The sequence below is a fragment of the Gadus morhua genome, chromosome 3 (assembly GCF_902167405.1).
Source record: "Gadus morhua chromosome 3, gadMor3.0, whole genome shotgun sequence".
Classification (NCBI taxonomy): Eukaryota; Metazoa; Chordata; class Actinopteri; order Gadiformes; family Gadidae; genus Gadus; species Gadus morhua.
This window is the reverse complement of record NC_044050.1, coordinates 24,308,706-24,322,888: the sequence shown is the minus strand read 5'-3', so window position 1 is coordinate 24,322,888 and position 14,183 is coordinate 24,308,706.

Genomic DNA, 14,183 nt, shown 5'->3' with positions numbered 1-14,183 from the left:
TTCACACAATCAACACACACAAACTCACATACACTCCACTGTGGTCCTGGTGTTGCACGCAACAGCTTGCTGCAGTGTTTTATCGAGATCTTTCCTTCTCTGGTCTGGATGCAAGCATCTCACGCAGAGGTCCACCGCAGTTTCGCTGGGTGGTATACGGCGTTGAACACGCTGATTGGAACCGCTGGGGTTTGTTGCTGAGCCTGCAGACGGGAAAACAGATGCAGCCTGTAAGTACATATAGCCTGGGTGCTTTAGGCAGGTTGCCCCATAATCTCACTGCTTTTGTGTTTGCCTGCTCCCCTCTGCGCGTGTTTTTAAAACTATTTTGATTCGCTCCCTTCTGTCTCCGTCTCCCTTTTCCCTAATCCATATGTTGACTAAGGTTTATGAAGTTTTTCAGTCTTTAATTGGCTTTTTATTTCACAATTTTTAATTTATTTTCTCTGTTTGACGTGCACAGATCTGACGCTGATTCAACTTAAAACCGGCCTGACTTTTCAGACTCAGTAAAATGTTTTCAGCAAAATCCCCATCAAGGCCGTGGCACGTTCTGCAGTATTGTTATTGCAAACATAAGTATCAAATTATTTCTTTATCAAGTTTACCAAAAAGGAAGATAAGATGGTAAACATAGCCATTTTCTTGTGTAACCACAGAAAACTGAGCTGATGTACGTCTTTCCCGGTGCAGAACACAAACAAACCTGCGAGCGAAACGATCAACATCAACACAATAAGAAAGGGAAATGGGTCCATTGATGGAACATTGGGGGCGGCCAAACCTGTATATTCAAAATAAAGTGAACGATTTAGCATCTGAATCCAATAAGGAAATGTCATACCACAACGTATTATTTAATATGCTACCATAATGTCATTACGTCATTCATATTGTTCCTCTAACAGCCTTTGAGCCAATCCAATGGCAGAGGACCTTGGGGACTTGTTACTTCCTGTATTGTCAAGCATGGCGGCCTATCAAGAGGCCCTCCAGGCTGAGGACACGAGTCATTGGGCCGAGGGACGGCAGAGGAGGGGGCTTGAGTTGCGTCCCTCCGGCTGCAGAGATGTGAATCATATCCCGTTGGTATTAACGCTGCCCTCAGCGTGACAGGCAGGGCTCAGGGCTGCGAACGATCCTCTGAGGGAATTCGATTTGATAGAAGAAGCCAGCAATTACACACTGGGGACTTGGTAGCTACTGTCTAGTGGAGAGGGCTTTCTGGACAATTGCATCCAAGAATAATACAAATGTTCATGATCTAAAGAAATAGAATTGAAGACAGGAACATGAGCATGAGCCCAAATATATATAACTCAATTTAGATGGACCCGGGATTTATTTTTGAATCCATTGTGCTTTCCAGTTGCTCTTTTGGGCTCAGGTGGGGTTGGGTAAAGGCTGGTATAATCAACAGTCAGACATTAGATTACCAATCTAAAATCGGATGGCAGATTACTTCAGTTCTGGCTGAATGGGGCGTTTTGTTTTTTTAACGCTTTATATTGGTTTCGACCAATCCTCCTGCTGTAGGCCTACTCAGTAAGCGGGTAATGTCTGTTAACAGTGAACAAAACTCGTTTGGCTCTAGTTAAAAGTAAATAACTTTCTGTAAAGGTTTCAATTCAATGAAGTGTAACCTAGCTCCCTTCTGAAGGCTTTATCTCCTTGTGCAAATCAGTTTCTCTTTGGTAAAATATCTCCGTAACTGGAACTGGAAACAAATGTTCTGTTATAACATCGTAGGGCGGCCTGATCCGACATTAGGCTAAGGGCCCTAACGGACATCATTGTAATATTTTCAGTAAATTGAAATAAACATGTAATAGGCCTACAATAAGTCCACACAGCAGTCGTCTGTAACTGTTATGTTGGTGGTCGACCAAAGGGTGATGGGGGGTCATTTAGAGCTATGTTTTAGGTGATTGTTGTGCGTTAAGTGTTCTGATTGTAGGGTTGCTGGGTTTTATGGTTGCGGGACACAGTGTTCGAATTGTGTTTCTGTGTGTTGATTGTTGACGTGTTGATTTAAAAATAACTCCCCATTTGTTTCACTGCATATAGCCACCATATGTTGAAAGGAGTCATTGATGACAATCTGCAAATATCAGAGTAATGGATGTGCTCGTATGATTAATACGCTTATGACATATGATTACGAGTACACTCTGTGTGCAGCTAGTCACAGGTGGTCTTGGTTCAAAGCCTATTTCCCTCCCTGATGTAACGTAACAACGTTAATGGGCCTTGTTTTGCCACACTCCGGGAATCGTCGGAGGCTATAGGACTTGGAGGTAGAAGGTGGAAGGTCTCTGCATCAGCCAGCACATCCATTAGCAGCCGCGTAACTGCTCTCTGAACAACACACTAAAAACCGGCCCACTTGTGGGTACACAAACGAGTCAAACAGCTCAACGGTAACGCTTTAATGCATTAATTCACGCATTTCATTAGCGGGAAAATGTGCACTTTGATAATAAATAAAAGAAATAAAGACGGGCAACTAAAAGGGTCAAATCGAGCTCCGATTGCCAATAGCGCCCGCATTTCATTTGCATGTTCTGTGACTTTGCTGGCCCCCCGTTAATTATGGCGCGAGAGGCGCGCTGTCTTCGACGCACAGCTGCAGCGCCGCAGATCCACGGACTGATCACTTCACGGACAAAAGGTTGGGCCACGCGCACTGCCGCACGTGTGCCCCCACCGCACGTCTCGTTACACTGGGTCAAAAGAGCAACCGTACGCCGCTCATTACCCCCCCTCCCCCTCCGCCGCCGGACCGCTGACGCACGTCATACCTCCACTCGGTCGTTCCTTCACACGTTCCTTTTTTAAACGGCGATAGAGAGAGAGAGAGAGAGAGAGAGAGAGAGAGAGAGAGAGAGAGAGAGAGAGAGAGAGAGAGAGAGAGAGAGAGAGAGAGAGAGAGAGAGAGAGAGAGAGAGAGAGAGAGAGAGAGAGAGAGAGAGAGAGAGAGAGAGAGAGAGAGAGAGAGTTAGAGGAGTGAGAAAGAGAGACAGACGAGAGACAAAAAGAGAGGGGGCGAAAGATAAAGAGAGATAGAGAGAGAGAGAGAGAGAGAGAGAGACAGACGAGCGAGAAAGAGAGAGAGGGGGGAGAGGGAGACGATAATTAGATCTAAATGGGGCATATGTGTGAGATTCCATGACTCCTAACCAAATGATAATGAGCAGAAGGCTTTCATGCAAAACGACGCTCTGAAGTGGTTAACCTTTGGGAGGTCCAAGTGTGCACCGGGCCCTCAGGGGACGAAAGCCAACGCAGACTATAACAAAGTAATAACGCCAAACTTTTGGACGATATTTTGAGTTTGCGCCTTCTCTCCGGTGTATAGAGTGAGAGGTTGCGACATGGGCATAGCCGTTGTCCTGTGAGACTCTGGTTGGCTGAATCCCATTGTGGCCCTCTCACAAGAGCACACTGGAGGGGTTTCCATGACAATAAGGTCTCTGATATGAGGAAGTGGAGCCTCGGCCTCCCTTCCCTCCAGCCAGGAGCTTCGCCACCAAGCTGTTCCTGATTATGTTAGCCTCTGTGTCGAAATAAATAAATAAAAAAGGACAAAGACAGATTTTGAGGGTTGTATTTTTGAGAACATTCTTGTAGACGTGGTTGGTTGTTGCCCCTCTCACCCGGAAAAATGTGTCTGGTGAGGTGTTTGTTTTGTCCAACGGTTGAGGGTGTGTTTCACTGCAGTGTTTTCCAGCCCGGGTCCTGATTTCCATGAGAATGGCTCGGTCTTTTTTCTCTGGCTCGTAGAAAGTCTTCCGGGAGATTGAGAAAAATGATGAATCCAGGGTGAAGGGGGGAGAGAGGATGTGTGTGTGATAGAGAGAGAGGGAGAGAGAGAGAGAGAGAGAGAGAGAGAGAGAGAGAGAGAGAGAGAGAGAGAGAGAGAGAGAGAGAGAGAGAGAGAGAGAGAGAGAGAGAGAGGGCGAGAGAGAGAGGGAGAGGGAGAGAGAGAGAGAGAGAGAGAGAGAGAGAGAGAGAGAGAGAGAGAGAGAGAGAGAGAGGTAGAGAGACCGCGAAAGGGAGAAAGGTAGCGAGAGACCGAGAAAGAGAGAAATGTAGACAGAGAGAGTGAGTGAGAGAGAGAAAGGTAGAGGGAGAGTAAAAGTGGAGAGTAAAAGTGGCAATACAGTAAAGAGATAGCATTTACACGAAGAGGGGGGGTTGGTGGCGCACAGAATTACAAAACAGAAAAACTCTGACATCTCAGACGCGAGTGGGACGCACAAACAAGGGTGAAAAAAAAATCAATCAGTAATGCTGGAGAAGGGGGCGTACAGAAGTGTGGCGGTGAGAAGCAGAGTGAAGAACGCGCAGCCCACAGGCTGAGCACATTAGCCTTCCGTCAGCCAGAGCCGGGGCACAGCTCGCCTTTGCTGGCTGCTTGGCGGCAGATATAATTAACCTCAACCCCCCCCGCCCTCCCGCCCTCATCAGGTGTCTGCGTGAGTGATTTTAACTATAGGGTAAACAGAGGGAGATTAATGGCGCGAACGGTGCACACACACACACACACAGACACTCAAACACACTCACACACACACACACACACACACACACACACACACACACACACACACACACACACACACACACACGCGCACACACATACACAGGGGACGCTGGGGCCGCTGGCACAACGGTGGGTATGTCAATGAAAGAGGGGGGGGGGTTATTAATGTTTGGGAAGGCACCGGTGGTGTCGATCAGTCGGCGGCTGGGGTCGGGTGTCGGCGTGATCATTCTGGCCGTGCTAGGCACTGCGTTCGTCTGGTTCAGTGTCTGTAGTGCTGAAAGTAGCCCGCCTGATGTTACTCCACTGACGGGCAAATGCTTTTATTTACTCTGGCAGGTGTGTGTGTGTGTGTGTGTGTGTGTGTGTGTGTGTGTGTGTGTGTGTGTGTGTGTGTGTGTGTGTGTGTGTGTGTGTGTGTGTGTGTGTGTGTGTGTGTGTGTGCAGGGGGGAGTGTGTGGGTGTGTGAGTGCGTGCGTGCGTGCGTGTGTGTGTGTGTGTTAGTCTGTGTGTGTAGCTGATTTATCAACACAATTAACTACATAGGGCCTCATAATCAAATGTGACCTAATCTAATCTATTACCTAATGTAAGACCTGGCATTTGTTACACTGCAGGGTGCATGCAGGATTGTCATAAAGAGTGGGGAAAGATAAAGGGAGCACTTTTCTGTTAGAATCTTATAAATCAGGATATCCAATACTAATCACAAGCCTCATTCCATCTGTTTTATGTTCCACAAATCTACGGGTTTTAGCCGACGTTGGACAATTTGGCCTCACAGAACAAAATCAATATCAAATTTAGGTTGTCAGTGGCCAGCCTGAGGCCACTGACTTTTCCTTGTGTAATTTTTCCGCTGTGAGCCACCCCTTCCCCTCCCTCTGCTGCCCTCCTGTCCCACAGCCTCCTCCACCTCCTCCACCACCTCCTCCTCTCGCAGGTGGAGTTATTAAGCCTTTATCTAACCAGGGGAGTTCCTTTGAGATTGCAAGATCCCTTTTTCGAGGGCGCCCGGGCCAAGGTAGCAGGGGTACTGCCTTTCAAACAACATACAATCAAACTTTTAGCAAGACGGAGTGGAGGAAACGGATCCAACCGAGCAAGTCTAACCAAGCAATCGCAAGTTCACGATTTAAATTTGCCTCCAGCCTTCATCTCCTTCACTGACTTTTTAAAAGCCCTAATCGGGACACACTCACCCAACTAACCAGGCTTCAAGGGCGGAGAAAACGAAAGGCCTGTGTGCCAAGAACATTGCGAACCGAAGGGCATGTACAGGGTCCCCGGCTTGTGATTGACCCCCCAGTACCACCCACTGCTCCCACTGGAACATCCCCACTGTCCTTGCGGACACCAGTCCACAGGCATGGCCTCAGCAGCCAATAGCACAGTGGGTGTTGTCCATATATGTAACGTCCACAACAGCATCAGGTGGATCTGTTTCTATGGTAGAGAACTCGGCTGAAAGCTATATGGATTTATCTGTAAGAACTGTGATAAAGTGTAAGTAGCTAATAAAAAAAAGGCTACCTGTATTTTACAAGTTAGTACCTGAATTCATACAAAAGAAACAAGCCCCTTCGTCTCACTTTAGCAAGAAGGCACAGGCTTTGAGAAACTGAATAAAAATATGAATCTGATTTTCTGCGTGGTTACAAAAGTTTCTCGGGTGTGTGTTTAAAAAAGCATGCCAGTTTACCAACTGCCAAAAAAGCACATGTTTAAGGCCTATAAAACACCTGGGATTGAGTAGGGTATTTGATTGGGAAAGGGACATCATTTAACAGATTGGGAGGGAAAGTAGAGGCCACCACACTTGGTCAGTTTGTCTGGGGGATGATATGTCTCTGGAGATAGCAGGAGGAAGGCACCTATTTTTATAGTCAACCCTGACGGAGACAGGAAGCCAGGTCAGCAATTTTATATAGACGGTTGTCCTTCGACCGCTGGCATTACTGGGGTGAGTATAATGGATCCTTAAGGACAATTCTGGGTGTGACTTGGTCTTGTTCTGAAGAAATACTGCCTTTCTTTTTTCTTTTTTCTTTTGAAATGCCAGGACAATATTGTCTGATGTTGGTATGTCTGGAATATCTGGAAAAATCTTTTTTTGTTGTGTTTGTGGACAAAGTAGGGTTGATGACCACATAGAGAAGGTGGCGAGGACAATGCTATTTAAATAACACTGAGACCATGGTCTGACAGATACAACTAACCTAGAGATCCTCAGTTCTGAGGTTTTCATCTGTATAATGTTTCCTCACAAAACCCTGAAAACATCATCTGTGTAATTGCTCTGTTCTTCAGCGGCCTCAGATTGATCAAAAACACACACGGCCATGTGGACACCTGCTCAGGTTGGAGAGCTGTCTTCGACCTAGTTGCCAGAATTCTTTATTAACAGTAAAAGTAAAATACGATGCTTAACCTAAGCCAGAAAATGAAAAAGTAAGACAAAATAAAGAGAAAATGTTGTTCCCAGCTTTCAATACTCTAGCCTACCTGAGCAGCTTGCCAACATGGCCATGAAAACATGCATGTTGTGACAACTCACATGTTGACCCACCGCTGTTTAATCAGGAGTGGTTGGCCTACGATTTGGGCAAGCGAAGAGCAAAGAGTGTGAGACTTTCTTTGCATCTGTTAAATGAGGCAGAACTTGGCTAATATTGTTTGAGCTTCGCCTCTAGAATCAACTTATGACCCGGGATTGGAGGTTGGACAGAAGCCAAGCATGACATAGTGTCAGGGAACGTGACCTCACTCACTGTGATAAAATATATATATGATGTGTGTCATTGCGACCATGAATAACCTGAACCAATGTGACACTAAAGTGTGAATCTCAGCAGGATATAAAAGTATTGTCAGAATTCATTTGTAATGATAAATTGCTTCAAATGTATCGGTTGTATTGTATTGTTTTACATTGGTAGGCATATTGGATTGGATTTTTTCATCATAACACGATCAACAGTAGTCGAAAACAAAACAATTTGTCAATAATGAACCACAACAACTTGTTTCTTCCCAGAAGTTACCATAGTAGGTCACACAAGCTAGCACTAGCTCGGCTTAGCACCTCTTGTACAACAGTGGCTAGGCTTTGCTGACCGAGCTTCGCTACTAGCTGGTCTTCTGCAATTAAAAGTGCTGGCATAAAAGATAGAGGAACATGGCCTATCTGGAGCAACCGTTTTGAAAATTGTACCTACCAAAATCCTCCACAATCATGGACACATGTAAACACCCATTGTTTGAATGGCCGTTTCATGTCTGCAAAATTAATTTTAGAAATGAATAAAGACGATGATTCACGTGAAAATGAATGCCTACTATCCCCTCTCGACTTCCACTTGAATCTCAAACTCAAAAAGGAGTAAGTAGGAGTGAAGGGCTTTTGACCTCAACAGGTTTGGCCATGGCTAGTAGGCCTACTCAAATCGCTGCTCCTCTAAAGGAAAACAATACATTGACATCACCTGCGAGTTACATAAGCGCACTGTGATTATTTGGAGATTTTCTTTTGATTTGGGGGATTTTTATTTCAACTACTGGGCTTAGAAGTATACCATCATCGCCAGAAGGAACACTGCATTAATTAGTTTTTGTAAAATTAATCCCAACAACTTCCCATTACTTTTGCGTCCAAACAGAATTAGGCAGCTGGCTTCTCTTATCATTTAAGACCGATCATCAGTGAGTGGTGTTTGGATTTCTGTATCCTCTGGGGACCGGTGTGTCTGTTCAAGTAAGTGCTGAACACAGATCAATAAGAGCCTGCGAATGACAGCAGCCTGTGGCAGGAGTTTAACTGTTCCACGCTAACTCCACTCACTCTTCCTGGATTAACAACAACACAAGTTGCACCAACTGACTTTTGAAGTGATAAGTATACTTCACTACAAGTAACAGAAAAACAAGGAAATTATGGATATAATGGATGAGGCTATTACCAACAAGATGATAGCAATTTCATCATTTTCTGCTCTTATGTATTTTTCCCCCTTCCTCTTTCTATATATATATAGTGTGTGAAGATGTGTTTCTGTGCTTGTGTGTGTTCGACGATGTTTAGAAGTATTCTTTATCTGAGCAAATAGTGCCCACTATATCCCCCTATCTCCGCCTTCCCCTCAAACACATATACACACTGTATATATATATGGTTTATAGATGTGTGTATGTGTGTGTGTGTGTGTGTGTGTGTGTGTGTGTGTGTGTGTGTGTGGGTGATTGTGTGTGTGTCCTTGAGATGTTTCTTCATCTCAGCAAATCTTATCTGAGCAAAAAGGCGATTACGGGATGTTTTTCTACTTTGGTAAGTCAGGGCACGTCAGCGGCGGCATTGTGGGCACAGTGACGCGGGGGGGGGGGGGATTCGCAGTACAGAGAAAGATTGCTTTCAGAGGTTCATAGACGCTGCTATCGCTCAAGATTGGGCCATTTTCTCAAACAAAATTTCAAGTTCGGTTAAACCGGGAAAAAAACAGAAGCGCTAATATCTCCCATAAAGTGAAGAAAAAGAAAAGAAAAGGTGATAAGGCAGATTTTATTTTCCATCACTATTTCCTAAACATCAAAACTGAACACTAAGTATCACAGAGGCCATCAGCGTTTTATTGGAAGCACCACGTCACCATAAAACCATAAAACGTGGGCCAGTGGTGCTTATGGAGTCTGGGATTCACTTCGAACAGTCCCGGCGTCCCGTCTCTATGTGGACGCCGGCTGTTAACAGTAGGCTAATGAAAGAGACATCCTCCTCTCTGCTCCTCTAATGCACAAGCCTGTACACCATCTGGTCCGGGGATTTAAGGTCCAGGTGCGATGTTGTACACACTAATACTGGTGGGTTTGGGCACGCTGTCTGCGTATTCTTACCAGATTTCGGGGTTCAAGAGAATTCTGGCAGAGACAGAGGCAGGCGCATGTACGCAGACCCAGCGGACCTTAAGACATCGTCTCGCCATCTGTACACCAGTCGTGTTTGTTTTTGATTGCGTGCGTGGGTGCGTGTATGCGTTTGTGCGCTGAATTGGTTTTCTGATTCCTTCTGTTTTCATGAACATGAATGTTTGCCTGCTGTTGGAGTGACAGGTCAATAAAACTCTCTCTCTCTCTCTCTCTCCTTCTCTTCTTCCTCTTCTTGACTCTGTTCTCCAGACCTTCTTCCTCCACTTCTGTTTTGTATTCCTCGTGTTCTCTCTGGTTCCCCTTCCTCTCCTACCAAGGCTCGAAAATGTAACTTTTTTCCGTTAACAACGCCGGAGCATGATCTCATCAGGTCCCACAAACGGGGGGCAAGAAGAGAATGATTACAGTAATATAAAACGTAATGGCGCTACCATCCGCTTTCATCCCTTACCTCCTATGACAGGGTGCCATGTCCCGCAGCTACCTGCCATCCCAGTCACCTTCTTTTTGTCACCGTCTTTTTTTTATGTGGCTTTTAAATTAAGTTTTATCGTCGGTAATTGGGAAGGAACTTTTTCCTTTTTGGGGGCCGATAACGATTTTTCTCGATTTCTCACCGTTTGGGCGACGTAGCAGGCAGAAGTAACCTGGTACCATTCGGGCTCGTATAAGGAATGAGATGAGGAGGATGTCTTTGAAGTGATGTTCTATCGGGCCGCTGTATCTGAGGTCATTGAGAAATAACACAAAGTCACTCCGTCTCGGTCTTCTGGTTCCCTCACGCATACACACACACCCACACACACACCAACGCACAGCTGTACTTACACAGTGAACACACACACACACACACACACACACACACACACACACACACACACACACACACACACACACACACACACACACACACACACACACACACACACACGGACACAGACACACTCATAGAGCACACATGCGCCCATACTCACACCCACATACATAAAAAACACACCAACACTCACACAGTGAACACACACACACAACCACAATCACACAGTACGCACATGCACTCATCAAACACACACACACACACACACACACACACACACACACACACACACACACACACACACACACACACACACACACACACACACACACACACTCAAAAACACATACACACACGTACACACACACACACGCAGTACACACACACGCAGTACACACACAAACACAGGGATATCATGCAGCCGCTAGAAGCCCCCTTCAACCTTTGCAGAATTACCGGATGAGTGACCGTGTGCCCGGGCAGGTTTCTAATAAACAACAAGTCCCTCCGTGATACATAATGGCCACATTACAGCGGGCCCGGCGTGGGGGTGGGGGGGGACGCAAGCGACTACGTCAGTGTGATGGCACACAGGAAGCATCGGAACATCAGGAACCAGGAAGCAACGTGTTGAAGAGCACCCTTGGAAAAGGTAATGGATGGCCCCTGGTCTAAACCCCTCCCCCTAACACACACACACACACACACACACACACACACACACACACACACACACACACACACACACACACACACACACACACACACACACACACACACACACACACAAACACACACACACACACACACACACACACACACACACACACACACACACACACACACACACACACACACGTACAGGCTCGCTATTAACGCATCCTCGCTCCGTCCCCCTCCCCTGGTGAGCTATTTCAGGGGACACGAGGACGGGGCCAAACTCAGGGGCCAACGGGAGAAAAAAAAAACGAATTCTGAAATAAAAACCGCAGCTGAGGTTTTAAGGGGGGAAGGAATGAATATCCGGCGCCCTAACGGGGGGGTAATAGCGGGGTCGCAGACGTGCCGGGTTCATAATTGGTTTGAACATGTGGCGAGGTGTCGGCTCATAGCGTCTGTAATGGTGGTTATTTTTCCCATGCGAGCGCGAGTCCAGAGGGGGGGGGGGGGGGGGGGGGCTACTGGGAGACGAGAACGGGGAGCAGCATGCAGTTGTAGTGTATCCCCCGGTGAATATGTGACAGCTTCATCACGGGGATCGGGCTTTCGCGATTCTCAAGGCCAGCAGGTGTCGAGAAGCGCGAAGCCGCTTCCCGACACCTGCTGCCGTGAGAATCGCGCCGGCCCTGAGTCCCGCGGAAAGCCCGATCCCCATGATGGAACTGTACATATCCACCAGTACCCTGAGGACAAAAGTGGAAACTAACTACATGGGAGGGGATTATGGCGTGTAGTTAGCTTGAGGAAGACTAGTGAATTAACGCATGACAAATGGTAAACACGGTTCGCACACATGGTGAATGCTGCGTGCCCCCCGACCATCACAGATGCATGCCATAATTACACACACACACACACACACACACACACACACACACACACACACACACACACACACACACACACACACACACACACACACACACACACACACACACACACACACACACACACACAAACACACATGTGGCCGTGCCCAAAGGCATACATGCGTAAACATATTTCACTTGCAATGGCTATAGCTACAGAGAACAGGCACAGCGACACACAGAGCAATGGACACACGCGCACACACACGCGCATACACACACACACACACACACACACACACACACACACACACACACACACACACACACACACACACACACACACACACTCGCCCCCTAATCCACATGCACACACCACCAGGCAAATAATTTCACAGTCACAAAATGCAAATGCAAACACACACGCACACACGTATACATACAAGCACACGCACACACGTATACATACAAGCACACACACACACACACACACACACACACACACACACACACACACACACGTATACATTAAGCGCACGCACACACACACACACACACACACACACACACACACACACACACACATATATTTTTAGTCAGAAAATGCAAATATAACACACACACACTTACATACACAACACACACCCATGAAGTTCCCTGCACATTTCTCCATTAAAGTCACTCATAGGCTATACGGCGGTGTTTAGATCGAATGACGGATTGTATGTAGATATTCTATATCCGTCAATTGACGGATATATCGGATTTCCCACGGCCACGGCGCGATAAGGCGCCTCACTGAGTGTGATACGCGTATAAATCAACACCACCACCGTCGTGTGAACCTTTGCTCACAAAGGGCTGATTGTGTGCCAGCCAGCGAGACAAGCTAACATCGCAACTTGTCAAAAAATTCTTTAATGCATTGTTTGCCCAAGGTGAGGAGCAGTGGAAGTCGATGGCACAAACACACACACACACACACACACACACACACACACACACACACACACACACACACACACACACACACACACACACACACACACATACACACACACACACACACACACACCTACACACACACACACACACACACACACACACACACACACACACACACACACACACACACACACACACACACACACACACACACACACACACACACACAGATCGCTTAGGCTATATGAGTTTCGCTTGTCGTCTCACGCAGACGCCCTCTCCACACGTAGGAAACAAAATGTTCTTTATTCTGTTTACTTAGATGAAGTTTCAAGTCAACGTCCCCTGGCCGAACTTTTCAAAATGATAAGCAAATATATTAAATAAATATAGGCCTATATTTATTTTTTATATGTATTCTTTATACTCTATAATATTCTATGGGCTCGGTTTCAACCCAACAAATAAATTAATTCATTCTGTGGCTTTCGTTTGTATCCGTTGATGGCAGGTGCACCTGTTCCATCCCTATATCATTGCGGACGGGTCAGTACACGGGGGCAGCTGAGTGGCCTAATAATCCTGATGCCTCCAAATGAGGTCCAACCTGTCGGAACCAAACCTGACCCCAAACACCTCCTGCCTCATCCTGTGCGGAAAAGAAAGGCAAGTGGATTTCACCGCCAACTCTGAGAGGACATCCCTCGCATATCTCACAACGACTGCAGCAGCAGCATTGCCCGGCTGTCAATTCTTTCTTTTTTCGCCACTGACAAACACACCCACCCATGTCGTCCGTGCTCATGAATATATTTCACCAACGGTGAGCGAGTTGTGTTTTACTTGTCGATGAGCACACGGCGCACCGACGCGTTCCGGTTCATCTAGAGCTCTTTGGTCGCCGGGGACGGACCCACACACCAAAGTCCCATGTGTGGGCGTCACCTGTAGGAGGAGAGCGTCTGTTGCGTCACCGTAGCCCAACAGAAGGAAATCCTCATACAGCGGGGGCTTGGTGGTGGATCATGCCACGATGATGTAATCAACGCTGCCAGCGTAATTATGTCGTGATCCAACAAAAAATAAATAAAAAAATCTCTCCACCGGAATCAGAAATCAGCCCAAATGTTCAGCTCTCATTAGAAGGGTTAAATTCCGCCTTCAAAGGGCTTGAGTTCAGCGTTCAGTGCATTGGATGGGTTGTTAATTACAGGCGTGTACAGATTAACAGATTGGGCCAACACATTTTCTCTGGGCATCTATCCAGTTAAATGTTCGTTAAAAGTCACCCTCTGTCAGAGAGGATGCAGAGGCATCACATGGGCCTGCCCCGCGGAGGGTAGAGTTTATTACGTTCATCTGGGACACAAAAAGAGGAACGATATGTTCTCTCTGGGGGTTTGGAGGGAAAACTTAATATGAACGAACA